Below are 15489 nucleotides of genomic sequence, written 5' to 3' on the forward strand. Positions count from 1 at the left end.
GGAAGAGAGAGAGAGAGAGAGAGGGGGAGAGAGAAGAGAGGAGAGAGAGAGAGAGAGAGAGAGTCTTGCAGTGTAATGAATAGTTTTGAACATATATTATTTATATATATATATATATATATATATATATATATATATATATAATATATATATATATATATATAAAAGTAAGACCAAAAAGTTGCATATCCGTGCATGTGCACATGTGCGTGCTTGCTTGCATGAGTGTGTATGAACACACACACACACACGAGCGCGCGCGTGCGCTCGGATTTGCAAATTTTGGCTTAGTCTTTCCTAGATACAATAGTGATTACACTCACCTTTAGTTCAGCCATCCGTGTATGATAAAAGGGTTATGTATAAACATATGTATACATAATATGTTATATAAAATTATTTATGTATACTGGCGCGAGGGCCCCCGTGGTTGAGCCTGGACTCCACCCTCATGGTCCCGATTTTTCATTCCCCGCCGGGGCAGCCGTAAAAATGCCTGCGCTCCGACTGCTGGCTCGAACCCGAATCTTACGGCGAGAAAACGACATATCGCCTTGAGAAGTCAAACGCAGGTGTCGTTAAGGGAAGTCGCCGCCGTGTCACATGTGTTAGCGCGTCGAACCGCAGTTGATTAGGAAGGGCATCCAATCAGTCAAAGGTAAAAATGCCAAATAACCTCTCAGTAGTGAACTGAGAGAGGCCTATTTCATGCAGTGGAATGAATGGCTGATGGAGAACAGAGGAGATATGTTATACATAAAAATACATTCAAATATGTTGCATGAATTTTCCCCATATATATAATATTTTTATATATATTATATATATATTATATAATTATATATATATAATATATAAAATTATATATAATATATATAATTATTTTAATATATATATATATATCATTATATAATATATATATATATATATAATTATATATATATATATAATATATATTTTGGGTGTTGTGTGTGTGTGTGTGTGGTGTGTGTGTGGTGTGTGTGTGTGTGTGTTGGTGGTGTGCGTGTGTTATATATATTAAATAAATATCCCATATATATTAATTTTTATATATATATATATATATTATAATTATAATATATAGTTACCTATAATATACATAATATAATATATATAAAATTTTAATATTATATATATATTATAATTATATATATATATGTATCTTATTTAATTGCATATATATATTTATATTTTGTATGTACATATATGTGTTTATTTATATATTATATATATATTATATATTATATATATTATATTAATTTTAATATTTTAAAATTATAAATTGTATATGTTGTGTATTGTATGTATTACACACCCACCACACAATATATTGTGTGTTTATATTTATATATTTTTAATATAAAATATATAATATATATATATATATTATATATATATATATCATCATACATAAAGGGGGAAAACGCCGAGGGGGGCGCAGGGCCCCGCATCCCCCCCTTTTCGCTTCCACCACAGGATCCCTCGAGGCGATCTCCAGGCAGGCACACGGCCCCTCCTAGTTCCTCACGACAGGTCTCGTCGGCTGCCCAAGCCATGATCTCCTAGACGTCCCACAGGTCCCTCCACCCAGGGTTTTTCTCGCAGAGAGAAACCTGGTGGGCAAGGGTCGCCCATAGGGAGGCGAGCTAGGTGGCCATATACCCTGAGTTGGCGACCCCGGGATTATCAAGTAAAGGTCCCATGCCAGTCTCACGGTGTAACCCCGGGTTGGCACGTGGTCCTGCCAACTGTACCCCTGATCCGGCAAAGGGGACTTTTTTACAAAGGCATCAAACGAACTCCAAGGCACGGGATAGCACCGGGGTTTCGTTTTCCATAGAGAAAAACGGGAAAGTATCAAGGCCTTAAGACCCACTTGGTCCTTCTCATAGACCGACATCTCCAAACGCTTTTTTTGATCATTTCATGGCTCCTGTTCCCAGACCAATCCGTCTACTGTTTCCTGGTCTGACAACCCAGAGATATGGACTAGCTCCCAAAGGTATGTAAAACTTTCTGTGACTTCAACGCCCTCGGGCCGCAAGCATGGATCACTGAACGGGTTCCCCTAACAGGCCCCCAAAGCCCTGAACCCTTGGTCTTGGCCAGGAGACCTCTAGGCCGGGGGCTTCCCCTCATTTGCTAAATGCATAAAGGGCCGCCCAAAAAGTGACCCCCGGGACTCAGATAATGGCAACATCGGCCAAGAAAAGGTCCGGACTTAATATTCCTATTGTTCTCCGCACTACTTTGCTAGTAGCTCTGCCCATTATCCAGCCCATACAATTTGAAAAGGTGGGAAAGGGACACACCCTTGCCTCCCCCCCTGAATTAACGGGGAAAATTCGACATACCCCCACCACACTTTACAGCATTTTTCATACCATATGAGGCTTGCTATCAGGCCAATATCTGTGCAATTTTCCCCTGACCTCAGGACTCCCATAGCGTTCCCATGCACCGAGTCAAACCCCTTCTTGAGGTCGATGTGGCGCAAGAAACCCCACGCCCAAACTAGACTGCGTTCCACAATTACTCGAAGCGCAGTATAGGGTCTATTGTGGATTTGCCAGGAGTAAACCCAGACTGCTCCAGTCTCTGGTCCTCAGTAGTTTTTTGCGGATCCGTTTCAAAAAGAATGTGAGCGAGAACCTTGCCTGGTATGCTGAGCATGTATCCCAGGGTATTTTGCTAAAGTCCCATCGACCCCCTTTCCCCTTCCAGAAGGGATGCCATGCCCCCTGGGTCAGGGGAATGGTACAAGACTGCCAAATGGCAGTCAGGACGTATGCACCCCCAGCCATAGGTTCCCCCCCCAGCCTTTAGCTTCAGGGGATATCACATACCCTGCAGCTTTCCCACTCTTCAGCTTGGAAATCGCCAGCTAACCTCTGTTGGGTGGAGGTTCCTCACTGATGGGTGGCCCGGGGCACGGGCACTGAGACACGCTTGCATCCAAGCTAATTGTTGGAGGATCCCCCGGGTAAAACTGTTCAAATACTCACCCAACTTCCGAACCCCCAACATGATCGAGTGATCCGCCCATCCGCTGATCGGACTGCATCATCTGTGAGGAGGGTTTGGGTTCAGTTTTCTCGGGGCTTGGAGGCAGGGCGAAGGTCATTTCCAAAAAAGGGCCTTCGACCTCCCGCAAGATTCCTGATGCTTTTTTCCTTGTCCCTTCTCAGCATGTCCGAGCCCTACGCACCATGGAAGTTTAAAGACTTGTTCCCCCTTAGCCGACCCTTTTCGACACATTTCGTGGCCTCAAATTCTCCGGAGATGGTTTTTCTGCCTTGCCCCTTGGGCGTCCCATGATCTCCTGAGCTGCTTCGAGTGTTACGCGCTTGAAGGACTCCCACAGGCAACGGGAAAATCCGTCGGTTGCTGGTTTTGAGAATGGGTCGAGACTCCCGTGGCAAAACCCACGGGCACACCCTCCTCCCTTAGTCTGCCCAAGTAAAACCCTTTTAGGGTGGCCACTGGAGGGACGGGGATTTTTTGAAGGGACCCGCGGGGTACCCCAAAAGCACCCTATGGTCGGTCCCACAGAACTAGCACTCTGGAAAAACCCTGCTTTTCTGGAGGATCCTCCACGCGTGCACAAAAATGTGGCCCAATCTCCTTGGCCACTGTACCCTATCGCTGTACCAAGTCCAGCGATGCGAGTTGGGCGCTGTACCAGGACCAAATCCTCATTTTCTGGGACCTAGAAAAAGCCCCAGAGAAGGGGCTATTCTCGCTGCTGGGATCACTCCCGAGCCATGGGGGCCGACAGACATCTCGTAGCCACTCGGTCGCAGCCGGATACCGCTTAAAGGGTCGCCCAGAAAATGCGAATGTCTCGCCGGGGCAATCGTCGCCACAGGTGCGAGTTTGCGTAAAAACCCCTCTTTCAAATGGGTTTTATTACATCGGGGGGGAGCGTATACAGCAATAAGAGACATGAAGCCAAAAACCTTCACCCAAATGCCATAACCTCATCAACCCGGGTTCCCCTCGACTACCGCAGGCTGAAGTCGCTGGGGGATGGCTATGGCTACACCCTGGAGGGGGTGACCATCGCTGCGGCCCGACCATAGTAGGTGTACCCCCCCACACTGATCGGCCGCTACCAGGTCTTCTCACCCTGAGGGGCAGCCACCTAACTCCCGTCGCTTAAATTCCCCCGCGATAGCAAGGAACCGCTCATCCTGCCCCAAAGGGCCCGGGTGTTCCAAGCACCTACCCGGAAAACACGCCTGAGGTTAAACCCCGGGGGATCACTCCGGGTGCTGCCACCCCCTGCCCCCCCCCCCAACACAGCCCCAGATAAAGGGGTCGGCAGCTGTTGACCGCCTTCCCCCTGTGGGGTTCCGAGGGCTTTCCCCCCCCAACCTTCAGGTGGGGTTGGCGCCCGCCGGGGGGCAGGCGGGGCGGTAACTCTCGTTCCAATCCTGCACCCTGCATTTGCCCTCCCACGGGGCCCCCAGCCCGCCCTTTCTTGCTGGGTGGGAGGGGCAAAACCCCCCCCCCCCCAGCTTTCCATTTATAAAACCCTTGCCAAAGGGGCTTTTGGGGGAGGAGGCTGGCAAGGCCCACCTCCCCTGACCGCCCCATTTCCCAGGTGGCTAGGGGGGAGGAGTTGGTACGAAGCCAAGCGTTTCCACACGCCCGGGGGGCCATAACTCCCCTCCCCCTGGGCCCCCTGCTGCTCCCAGTCCCCCAAGGTACCCAGTTACCCATATATATATATATTAAAATATATATATTATATATATATATAATAAAAATATAATATAAAAAAATATGCTGATATACATATTTATATATGTATGCATATTTATAATAAAATATAATATAATTTTATATATATATATAATATATATATAAAATATATAACATATATATATATTTTTATATATATATATATTAATTTTATATTATATTATATATATATATATATATACATATATATATATATATATAAATTTCAATAGATGATGATACATATAACAGTATGTATTTTGTTTTATATATGCTTTATTGTATGTATGATGTTTTTAAAATATATATTTATATATATTATATATATTTTTAATATATATTTATTTATATATTTAACCATATTATATATATTTATTATATATATATAATATATATATTATATAATATCTAATATTTTTATATTTTTATATATTTTTATATATTTATATTATTTAATTATAATTTATTTGTGTGTGTGTGTTTGGGGGTTGTGTGTGGTGTTGTTGGGTGTGGTGTGTCCTCAACTCTTCACAAGAGGATGAACGACGGACCCTTAATGGGTTTTGTGAGCTGCGGCCATATCTACGTCTTTTAAAAGAAGAATATCAGTTGCTCGGATATCGTCTGACTTTGGCAGGAGCTTTTCCAATACTGCAAAGGAAACACTAAGAGCTTCAATGCATGATTAAGCGCATTAAGCAATCGATACTCTTCCAGACACCTCAAAGTTGTTTTGCTATCTCTAAATTGCAGTGTATATTACGCACACATCCTTCTTTTAAAAAAATATCCAACTCTTCCAATTCATTGATGATACTTTATGGAGAACAATCACAGATTTATGCGATGTCAATTTTGATGATGACAATTGGAAACAAGCCACTCTCCTTGTCAATTTTGGGGTCTTAGGATTCGGGCATAGTTGGTCCTGCTTTTATAGCCTCCTGTAACACCACTGCACACCTTACTGAGCTGATACTATCGCAGAATTATCCTGCGTAATTTGTTAACGATTTGGCCGAGGTAATGAGCTTTTGGAGGGATTACAGCAGAGAAGATGAGGGACCGGTCCCAGGCTTGGGATTTTATCTCAGCTAAAGCCTCTCTCAAGCGCATGCTGGACGAAGCAAACCAAATGTCCAAAGCTCGACTCTTAGCCGCTGTTCAGCCCGAGAGTGGGCGTGGTTGCATGCGATCTTCATACCCTTTATGGGAACACACCTTTACGATGATACCCTCCATATCGCTATCGCTCAGAGGGTCGCCGTGTGCCATCCACATAAGTGCAAATGTGGAGGTTAAATGGACGCCCTTGGGCATCATGCCCTTTCCTGCAAGGCCAGTGCTGAACGGTTACCAAGACACCCTGCTCTCAACGATATCAAGAGAGACTGCAGAGTAAAGGGATACCGTCCATCCTGGAACTTGTTGGATTTGAGAGGGGAGATGGCAAATGGTCGGACGTACCGTCCGACCTTTGTGTGTGTGTGTGTGTGTGTGTGTACATATGCTTATATGTGTGTATGTATAATTGTACACATATGTATGTACGTACGTATGTACACACACACACACACACCACACACCCAAAAAACACACACACACACACACACACAACACAAAACACACATATATATATATATATATATATATATATATATATAGACACACTATATATATAAAAATATATTAATATTATATCTCATATAACATCCGACACACCAGATAAAATGTCATATTTATAAAAAGATAGATTAAAATGCAAAGATACACACACACACACACCCCACACACACAAAAACGCACACACAACAACACACACCACACCACCTAATGTACATATTTATAGACAGATAGATTAATATGCATATGAACACACACACACACACACCACACACACACACACACACCACACACACACAACAAACACACACACCACACACACAACCCAAAAACACCACACACACACGATTTATATATATATATAAAAAAATATATATATATATAATATATTTTAAAAAAATAATTTTATATAAAATTAAATTTATATACAAGAAAGGGTTTCATCTCTTAAGAGAAATTATCAATTAATATTTTCACAACAACATTAGGTCTGCCTTGCCAAAAAAAAAAAATAAAAAATTAAAAACGCACCTTGCTACCCGTGCTCCCCGGACACAGGGGTAAATTTGGTATTCTCACCTTTTTCGGGGGGTAGCTGCTGCAGCTGAGGCGGAGGCACCCCAGACTGGGGGCTGTCCTCTTTGTGATTGCAGCACAAGACCTTCGAACAAAGGGGTTTTTGGGTTGAGAAATGTCTTATTCGTGGCAAAGTATTCGTCTGATGATATCTTTTCGAGCAAAAGGGAAAGTGGCGGGGCTCTTTTTTTTTTTTTCTCTTTTATGCTTCCATTTCTCCGGTGAGTAGCGGAGTCCAAATTTTATAGTTTTTTTTTTTTCTGTTCTTAAGTTTTAAAGGGGCTGCTTTTTATTCCCTTTTTAGATATCTCTATTTTTTTAAAAATTTTATTCTTTTTTTAGAACTTTTCAAACGTTTTTTGATTTTTCAAATTTTTTTTAAAAACTTCAGATTTCGAATGTTTCTTTTTCCCCTTTTTAAACGAAAATTTAAAAAAAAGCTTTTTGCTGATGATCTGTAAGGGAGTAAATCGATGAGTTTTTGCTGATGACCTGTAAGGAAGTAATAGATGAGCTTTTACTGATGACCTGTAAGGTAGTAAATCGATAAACTTTTGCTGATGACCTGTAAAGGAGTACATTATTAAATATTCCGAAATAGCCTTTATTAAACCCTTCACACATGGGGAAATTCCGTGCTCGTCTCCTCGCTCAGGTTAGTCTTACCCTTTTTTCTCTCACGGGTCTATACATTTAAAACACCAGACCCCAAACTTTTTCTAAAATATCGTCCCTCATTTCCACAATACAAATTACACTTGATTTTCCCGTACGTTTTAAAACGGGGGGTGGCATAGCGCTACTGTTGTACATTTCAGTACGGTGAGGCCAAAAAATGGAAATATAGTATGGATTGAGGATCGGTACACTACAGTAGCGTTTGTTTTGTTTTCTTTTTAGGCGGGGGCTCTACTTCTGCAAGCATTTCTCCCTGGGGATCTTCAACACGTTTCTGATTATTCACTTTTTTTTTGCTTTTAATTTCGTATATCTATTCTTTTTTTTTTAAAACAACTCTGCCCTCAGTAGCCACTGTCCCTATTAGAACTGAGCGTCTGAGGCATCTACGAGCTTATAGCATAGAGTATTACTAGATATTCGGAATTTTCCTGTAAGCCATACCATATTGACTTGACAAGCCCTAAGAGTACCAAATTTGGTACGTTTTTGTGTGTAGGTGTGTGTGTGAGTGTGTATAATATTATATATATAATATATATATATATTATATATATATATATATATTATAACACAACCACACCACACACACACACACACACACACACACACACAAACACACACCACAAAGCAACAGCACACCACACAAAACCACACACACACAAAACCCCCACACCACCATATATATATAAATTTATATATATGTGTTTGTTGTGTGGGTGTGTGTTGGTGTGTGTGTGTGTGTGTGTTGTGTGTGTGTGTGTGTGGTGTGTGTGTGTGGTTTTATATATATAATAATTATATATATTATTAATATATTTATACATATTTATCCACTCCACACACACACATACACACAAACGTACCAAATTTGGTACTCTTAGGGCTTGTCAAGTCAATATGGTATGGCTTACAGGAAAATTCCGAATATCTAGTAATACTCTATGCTATAAGCTCGTAGATGCCTCAGACGCTCAGTTCTAATAGGGACAGTGGCTACTGAGGGCAGACGTCTGTTAAAAAGAAAAGAATAGATATACGAATAAAAGCAAAAAAAAGCAGTGAATAATCAGAGCGATGTTGAAGATCCCCAGGGAGAAATGCTTGCAGAAGTAGAGCCCCGCCTAAAAAGAAAACAAACAAACGCTACTGTAGTGTACCGATCCTCAATCCATACTATATTTCCATTATTTGCCTCACCGTACTGAAATGTACAACAGTAGCGCTCACTGCCACCACCCGTTTAATACGTACGGGAGAAGTCAATGTGTAATTGTTTTGGGGAAAATGGGGGCCCGATATTGTAGAAATGTTGGTGCTGTGTGTGAAAAATGTATAGACCATAAAGGAAAAAATGGTAAGACAAACCTGAGCGAGGGACGACCGGGGAATTTCACCATGTGTGAAGGGTTTAATAAAGGCTATTTCGGAATATTTAATAATGTACTCCTTTACAGGTCATCAGCAAAAGTTTATCGATTTACTACCTTACAGGTCATCAGTAAAAGCTCATCTATTACTTCCTTACAGGTCATCAGCAAAAACTCATCGTTTTCTCCCTTCGATCATCACAAAAGTTTTTTTTAAATTCGTTTAAAAAGGTAAAATCAGAACATCTGAAGTCTTTTATAATAAATTGAAAAATCAAAACGTTTGAAAAGTTCATAAAATAAGAATCAAATCTTATTAAAATAGAGATATCTAAAAAGGGAACTGAAAAGCAGTTCCTTTAAAACTATAAAGAACATGAAAAATAAAAAACGTATAAAAATTGGGCCCGCCTCTCACCCAGAAATGGAAGCCACTAAAAGAAAAAATAAAAAGCACCCGCCATCATTCCCTTGCTCGAATAGATATCCATCGAGACGAATACTTTGCCACTGAATAAGACATTTCTTAACCCAAAAACACCTTGTTCGAAGGTGTGCTGCAATATCACAAAGAGGACAGCCCAGTCTAGGGTGCCTCCTGCCTCAGCCTGCAGCAGCTACTGCCCGAAAAGGTGAGAATCACCTAATTTACACCTGTGCTCCAGGGAGCACAGGTAGCAAGGTGCGTTTTTAAGTTTTTATTTTATATTTTTGTCAAGGCAGATCCTAATGGTTGTGTGTGAAAATATTAATATGATAAATTTCTCTTAAGAGATGAAGATCCTTCTTGTATATATATATATATATATATATATATATATATATATATATATATTATATATATATATATATATATCTTGTTGTGTGCGTGTGTGTGTGTGTGTGGTGTGTTGTGTGTGTGTGTGTGTGTGTGTGTTGTGTGGTGTGGTGTGTGTGTTGTATCTATATGCATTAATCTATCTGTCTATAAATATGTACATATATCTGTGTGTGTGTACGGATGTATATGAGTATATATTATATATATATATATATATATATATATATATATATATATATATATATATATACTATATGTGTGTGTGTGTGTGTGTGTGTGTGTGTGTGTGTGTGTGTGTGGTGTTGTGTGTGTGTGTGTGTGTGTGTGTACATACTCGTACATCATATGTGTAAATTACATCACACATAAAAACATATGTACACACAACACACACACACACACAAGGTGGACGGTACTCCGACCATTTGCCACTCCCCCCCCCCCAAATCCAACAAGTTCCAGGATGGAGGGGTACCCTTTACTCTGCAGTCTCTCGGGGATATGTTAGAGCAGGGTGCCCTTGAAACCCGTTCAGCCTGGCCTTGCGGGAAAAAGGGCTGATCCCAAGGGCGTCCTTTTTAACCTCCACATTTGCACTTATGGGAGGCACACGGCGACCCCTGAGCGATAGCGATATGGAGGGTATCTCGTAAAGGTGTGTTCCCATAAAGGGTATAAAATCGCATGCAACCACGCCCACTCTCGGCTGAACAGCGGCTAGGTCGAATTTTTACATTTGGTTTGTTTCGTCCAGCATGCGTTTTTGAGAGAGGTTTTTACTGAGATAAACCCCAAGCCTGGGCCCGGGGCCCCCTCTCTTCTTCGAATCCCCCAAAAGCTCTTACCTGGGCCAAAATCGTTAAAAAATTACGCGGGAAAATTCTGCGTATACACTCAGTAAGGTGTGCTGGGGTTACAGGGGGCAAAAAAGAAACCCAAACTATCCCCGAATCCAAAACCCCCAAAAATTTGAAAAGGGAGGGGCTTTTTTCCCAATTGCCCATCACAAAATTGCTCGCATAAATCTGTGATTGTTCTCCATAAAGTATCATCAATGAATTGGAAGAGTTGGATATTTTTTTAAAAGAAGGATGTGTGCGTAATATACACTGCAATTTAGAGATAGCAAAACGACTTTGAGGTGTCTGGAAGAGTATCGATTGCTTAATGCGCTTAATCATGCATTGAAGCTCTTAGTGTTTCCTTTGGCAGTATTGGAAAAGCTCCTGCCAAAGTCAGACGATATCCGAGCAACTGATATTCTTCTTTTAAAAGACGTAGATATGGCCGCAGCTCACAAAACCCATTAAGGGTCCGTCGTTCACCCCTTTTTGTAGAGTTGGGAAAACCAACACACCACAACAAAACCACACACACACCACACACACCCCCACAATATATATGTATTTATATTATATATATAATTATATAAAATTATTATAATATAATATATATATATATATATATATGTTATATATATATATAATATTTTATTATATATTATATATATATTATATTATATTATGTTTATTAAATTAATTATATATATATATTTTTTATTATTATATATATTATTATATATATATAAAAAAAAACATACATACATATACAATATAATATAATAAACAAATTACAACTGTTATATGTACCCTTCTATTATTGTATAATATATATATTTATATATTTATATATTATATATATATATATATATATATATATTATATTTTTATATAAAATATCATACTTTAAATAAATATGTATATCAGCATATTATTTTAATATAATATAATATATATATTTATTTTTAAATAAATATATTGGGTCTGGGTCCCTTTGGGGGGATCTCGGAGCAGCAGGGGCCCCCCAGAGGTAGGATTAGGGCCCACCGCGTGTGGACACGCTCGGGGCTTCGTCCCAACTCCTGCCCCCTACCACCCGGGGAAATGGGGCGGCTCAGGGGAGGTGGCCTTGCCAGTCCTCCCCCCCCCAGAATGACCCTCTGGCAAGGGTTTTTTTATAAATGGAAATGCTGGGGGGGGGGGTTTTTGTCCCCCCCACCCGCAAGTAAGGCGGGCTGTGGGCCCCGCGGGGAGGGCAAATGTCGGGTGCGGGTTTGGAACAAATTTAAACTCGTCCCGCCTGCGCCCCGGGGGCGCCAACCCACCTGAATTTGGGGGGGAAAGCCTCGGGAACCCCACAGGGGATGGCGGTCCAACAGCCTCCCGCCCCCTTTACTGGGGCTTGTTGGCGGGGGGGCGAGGTGGCAGGGCACCCGGAGTGTCACCCGAGGTTTAAACCCTCAGGCGGTTTTCCCGGGGTAGGTGTTTGGGAACACCCGGGTCCTTGGGGCGGGATGACGGTTACCTCTGCATCGGGGGAATTGAAGCGACTGGAGTTGAGTGGCTGCCCTTCGGGTGAGAAGACCTGGTAGCGGCACGTCATTGGGGGGGTTTACCCCTACTACGGGTCGGGCCGCAGCATGGTCCCCACCCCCAGGGTGTGCCATACCATCTCCATCGCTTCCCTGGGGTAGTCGGGTACACCGGTTGATGAGCGTACGGCATTGAACGAAGCATGCTTTGGCTTCATGTCTCTTATTGCTGTTACGCTCCTACCTGTACAAAAAACCGATGTAAAGAGGCTTTACGCCAACTCGCACCTGTGGCAGACGATTCCCCCGGCGAGCATTCGCATTGTTCTGGGCGATTTTCAATGCGGTATCCGGCTGCGACCGAGCGGGCTACGAGATGTCTGTGGGCCCCCTGGCTGGGGAGCTGATCCCAGCACGAAATAGCCCCCTTTCTCTGGGACTTTTGCTAGGTCCCCAGAAAATGAGGATCTCTGGCTCCTGGTACCAGCCCCAACTCGCATCGCTGGACTTGGGTACGCGATACGGGTACAGTGGCCAAAGGAGATTGACCCATTTTTGTCAGCCGCGGGAGGATCCTCCGAACTGCAGGGTTTTTTCCCGAGTGCGGTTCTGGGGGCACCGACCTAGGCTGCTTGTGGCTACCCGCGGGTCCCCTTCAAAAATCCCGTCCCTCCAGTGGGGCCCCCCCTAAGGGGTTTCACTTGGACAGACTAAGGGAGGAGGAGTGTGCCCGTGGGTTCGCCCGGCAGTCTCGACCCATTCTCGAAACCGCAACCTGACGGGTCCCTTGCTCTGTGGGGCCCCTTTAAGGCCCTAAAACTCGAAGCAGCTCAGGAATCATTGGCGTACGCCCAAAAGGGCAAGCAGAATACCATCTCCCCCGGGGGACATTAAGGCCACTGAAATGTGTCGAAGGCTCGGCTGAATGGGAATCAATCTTGCATCGTTCCAGGTGCGTAGGGCTCGGACCTCTAGAAGGGGCAAGGGGGCATTTTTCGGAATCTTGCTGAGGAGGGCGAAAGGGCCCTTTTTGGAAATGACCTTGCCCTGCCTACCCAAGCCCTGAGAAAAAATGAACCCTAAACCCCCCTCACAGATGATGCAGTCCGATCACGGATGGACGGATCATCTCAGATCATGTTGGGGGTTTGTGAACGTTGGGCTGATATTTTTAACAGTTTTCCAGGGGGGATCCTCCAAAAATTAGCTTGGATCAAACGTGTCTCGTGCCTGTGCCGGGCCCCCCCATCATGAGGAACCTCCTACCCTAACGAGGTTAGGCTGGGGATTTCAAGCTGAAAAGTGGGAAAGCTCGGCATATGTGTATCCCCGCTGAACTGCTAAAGGCTGGGGGGGAAACCCATGGCTCGGGGGGTGCATACAGTCCTGACTGCCTTTGGGGTCTTTTTACCCTTCCCCCCGACCTACTGAGGGGGGATGGTCTCCCCCTCTGGAAAGGGGGAAAAGGGGGTCGATGGGACTGTAGCAAATACCGTGGCATTACACTGCTCACATCCAGGCAAGGTTTTTCGCTACATTCCCCTTTTAAAAGGATCCGCAACCCCTCTGAGGCACCCGAGACTGGAGCAGCTGGATTTACTCCTGGCAATCCACAATAGCCGTAACACGCTTCGAGTAATTTGGAACGCAGTCGTGGTTTGGTCGTGGGTTTTTTCTTGCAGCCTACATCGACCCCAGAAGGCGTTTTACTCGGTGCATCGGGAAACGCTATGGGAGATCCTGAGGCTCAGGGAATTCGAACAGATTATTGGCCTGATAGCAAGCCCTTCTGGTACTGAAAGTGCTGTAAAGTGTGGGGGGGGTATGTCGAACTTCTTCCCTGTTTAAATTTAGGGGTGAGGCAAAAGGCTGTGTCCTTGCACCCACACTTTTCAACCTTGTATGGACTGGATAATGGCGAGCTACTAGCCAAAATCGTGCGGAGTAACACTAGGCAATATTAAGGTCCCGGGCTTGACTTTGCCCACGATGTTGCCTCCTATCTGAGTCCCTTGGGGTCCTTGTGGCGGGTCTGATGCTTTACAAGAGGCAAGCCCCTAGGGCCCAGAGGGCTCCTGGACCAAACCAAAATTCGGGCTTTTTGGGGGCCTGTTGGGGCCCCCCTTTTTAGTCGATCCTGCTTGCGGCGGGACGTTGAAGTCACAGAAGGTTTTTTATACCTTGGTAGCGTAGTCCTACTCTGGGTTGTCAGCCGGGAAATCAGTAGACGGATTGGGCTGGGGAAAGGGGCCATGAACTCGTCACAAGACGTTTGGAGATGTCCGGTACCTATGCAGAAGGACCAAGCTGCGTGTCTTCAAGGCCTTGATACTTCCCCGTTTTTTTTCTATGGAAGCGAAACCGGATGCTATCCAGTGCCCTTGGAGTCCCCGTCTTGATGCCTTTTGTAAACAAGTCCCTTCGCCGGATCTGGGTAATTGGCAGGCCACGTGTCCAACCGGCGGTTACACCCTGAGACTGGGATGGGACCTGTTTACTTGCATAATCCGGGGGTCGCCAAACCAGGCTATATGGCCACCTAGCCGCCTCCCTATGGACGACCCCCCCCCAGGTTTCTCTCTGCGAGCCCAAACCCCGGGTGGAGGAACCTTGGGGCGCCTAGGGATAGGCTTGGGCCTCGACGGACCGTCGTGAGGAAATGAGATGGGGGGGGTGCCTGCCCGGGGAAATCGCCCCGAGGGATCCTCGGGCTGGAAGCGAAGGGTGGGTGCGGCCATGCGCCCCCTCGGGTTTTTGCCCCTTGATTGATGATAGATTATATATATATATATATATATATATAATTATTATAATATATATATATATATTAATATTATAAAAACACATATATATGTGTTGTGTGTTGGTAAAATACCATCACATACATACTCACAATATATATATTATAAAAATATATTATAATATTATATATTAAAATTTTATTATATATAATAATACATAAAACACATATATGTACATACAATATATAAATTTTTTAAAATAGCATTAAAACATATAGTATACTATAATTATATAATTATATAATATATTATATATATATATAAATGTATAATTTATTTATATATAATTCAACACCCCCCACCCACACACCCACACACACACACACACTCACACACACACCCACACACAACACCCCCCACCCCACACATATATATATATATATATATATATATATATATTATTAAAATGTTTTAATTATATATATAAATATATATAATATATATAATTTTTAAAATTTTATAATATATGGACCATTCATGCCC

Source organism: Penaeus monodon, chromosome 4, assembly GCF_015228065.2.
Source record: "Penaeus monodon isolate SGIC_2016 chromosome 4, NSTDA_Pmon_1, whole genome shotgun sequence".
Taxonomy (NCBI): Eukaryota; Metazoa; Arthropoda; class Malacostraca; order Decapoda; family Penaeidae; genus Penaeus; species Penaeus monodon.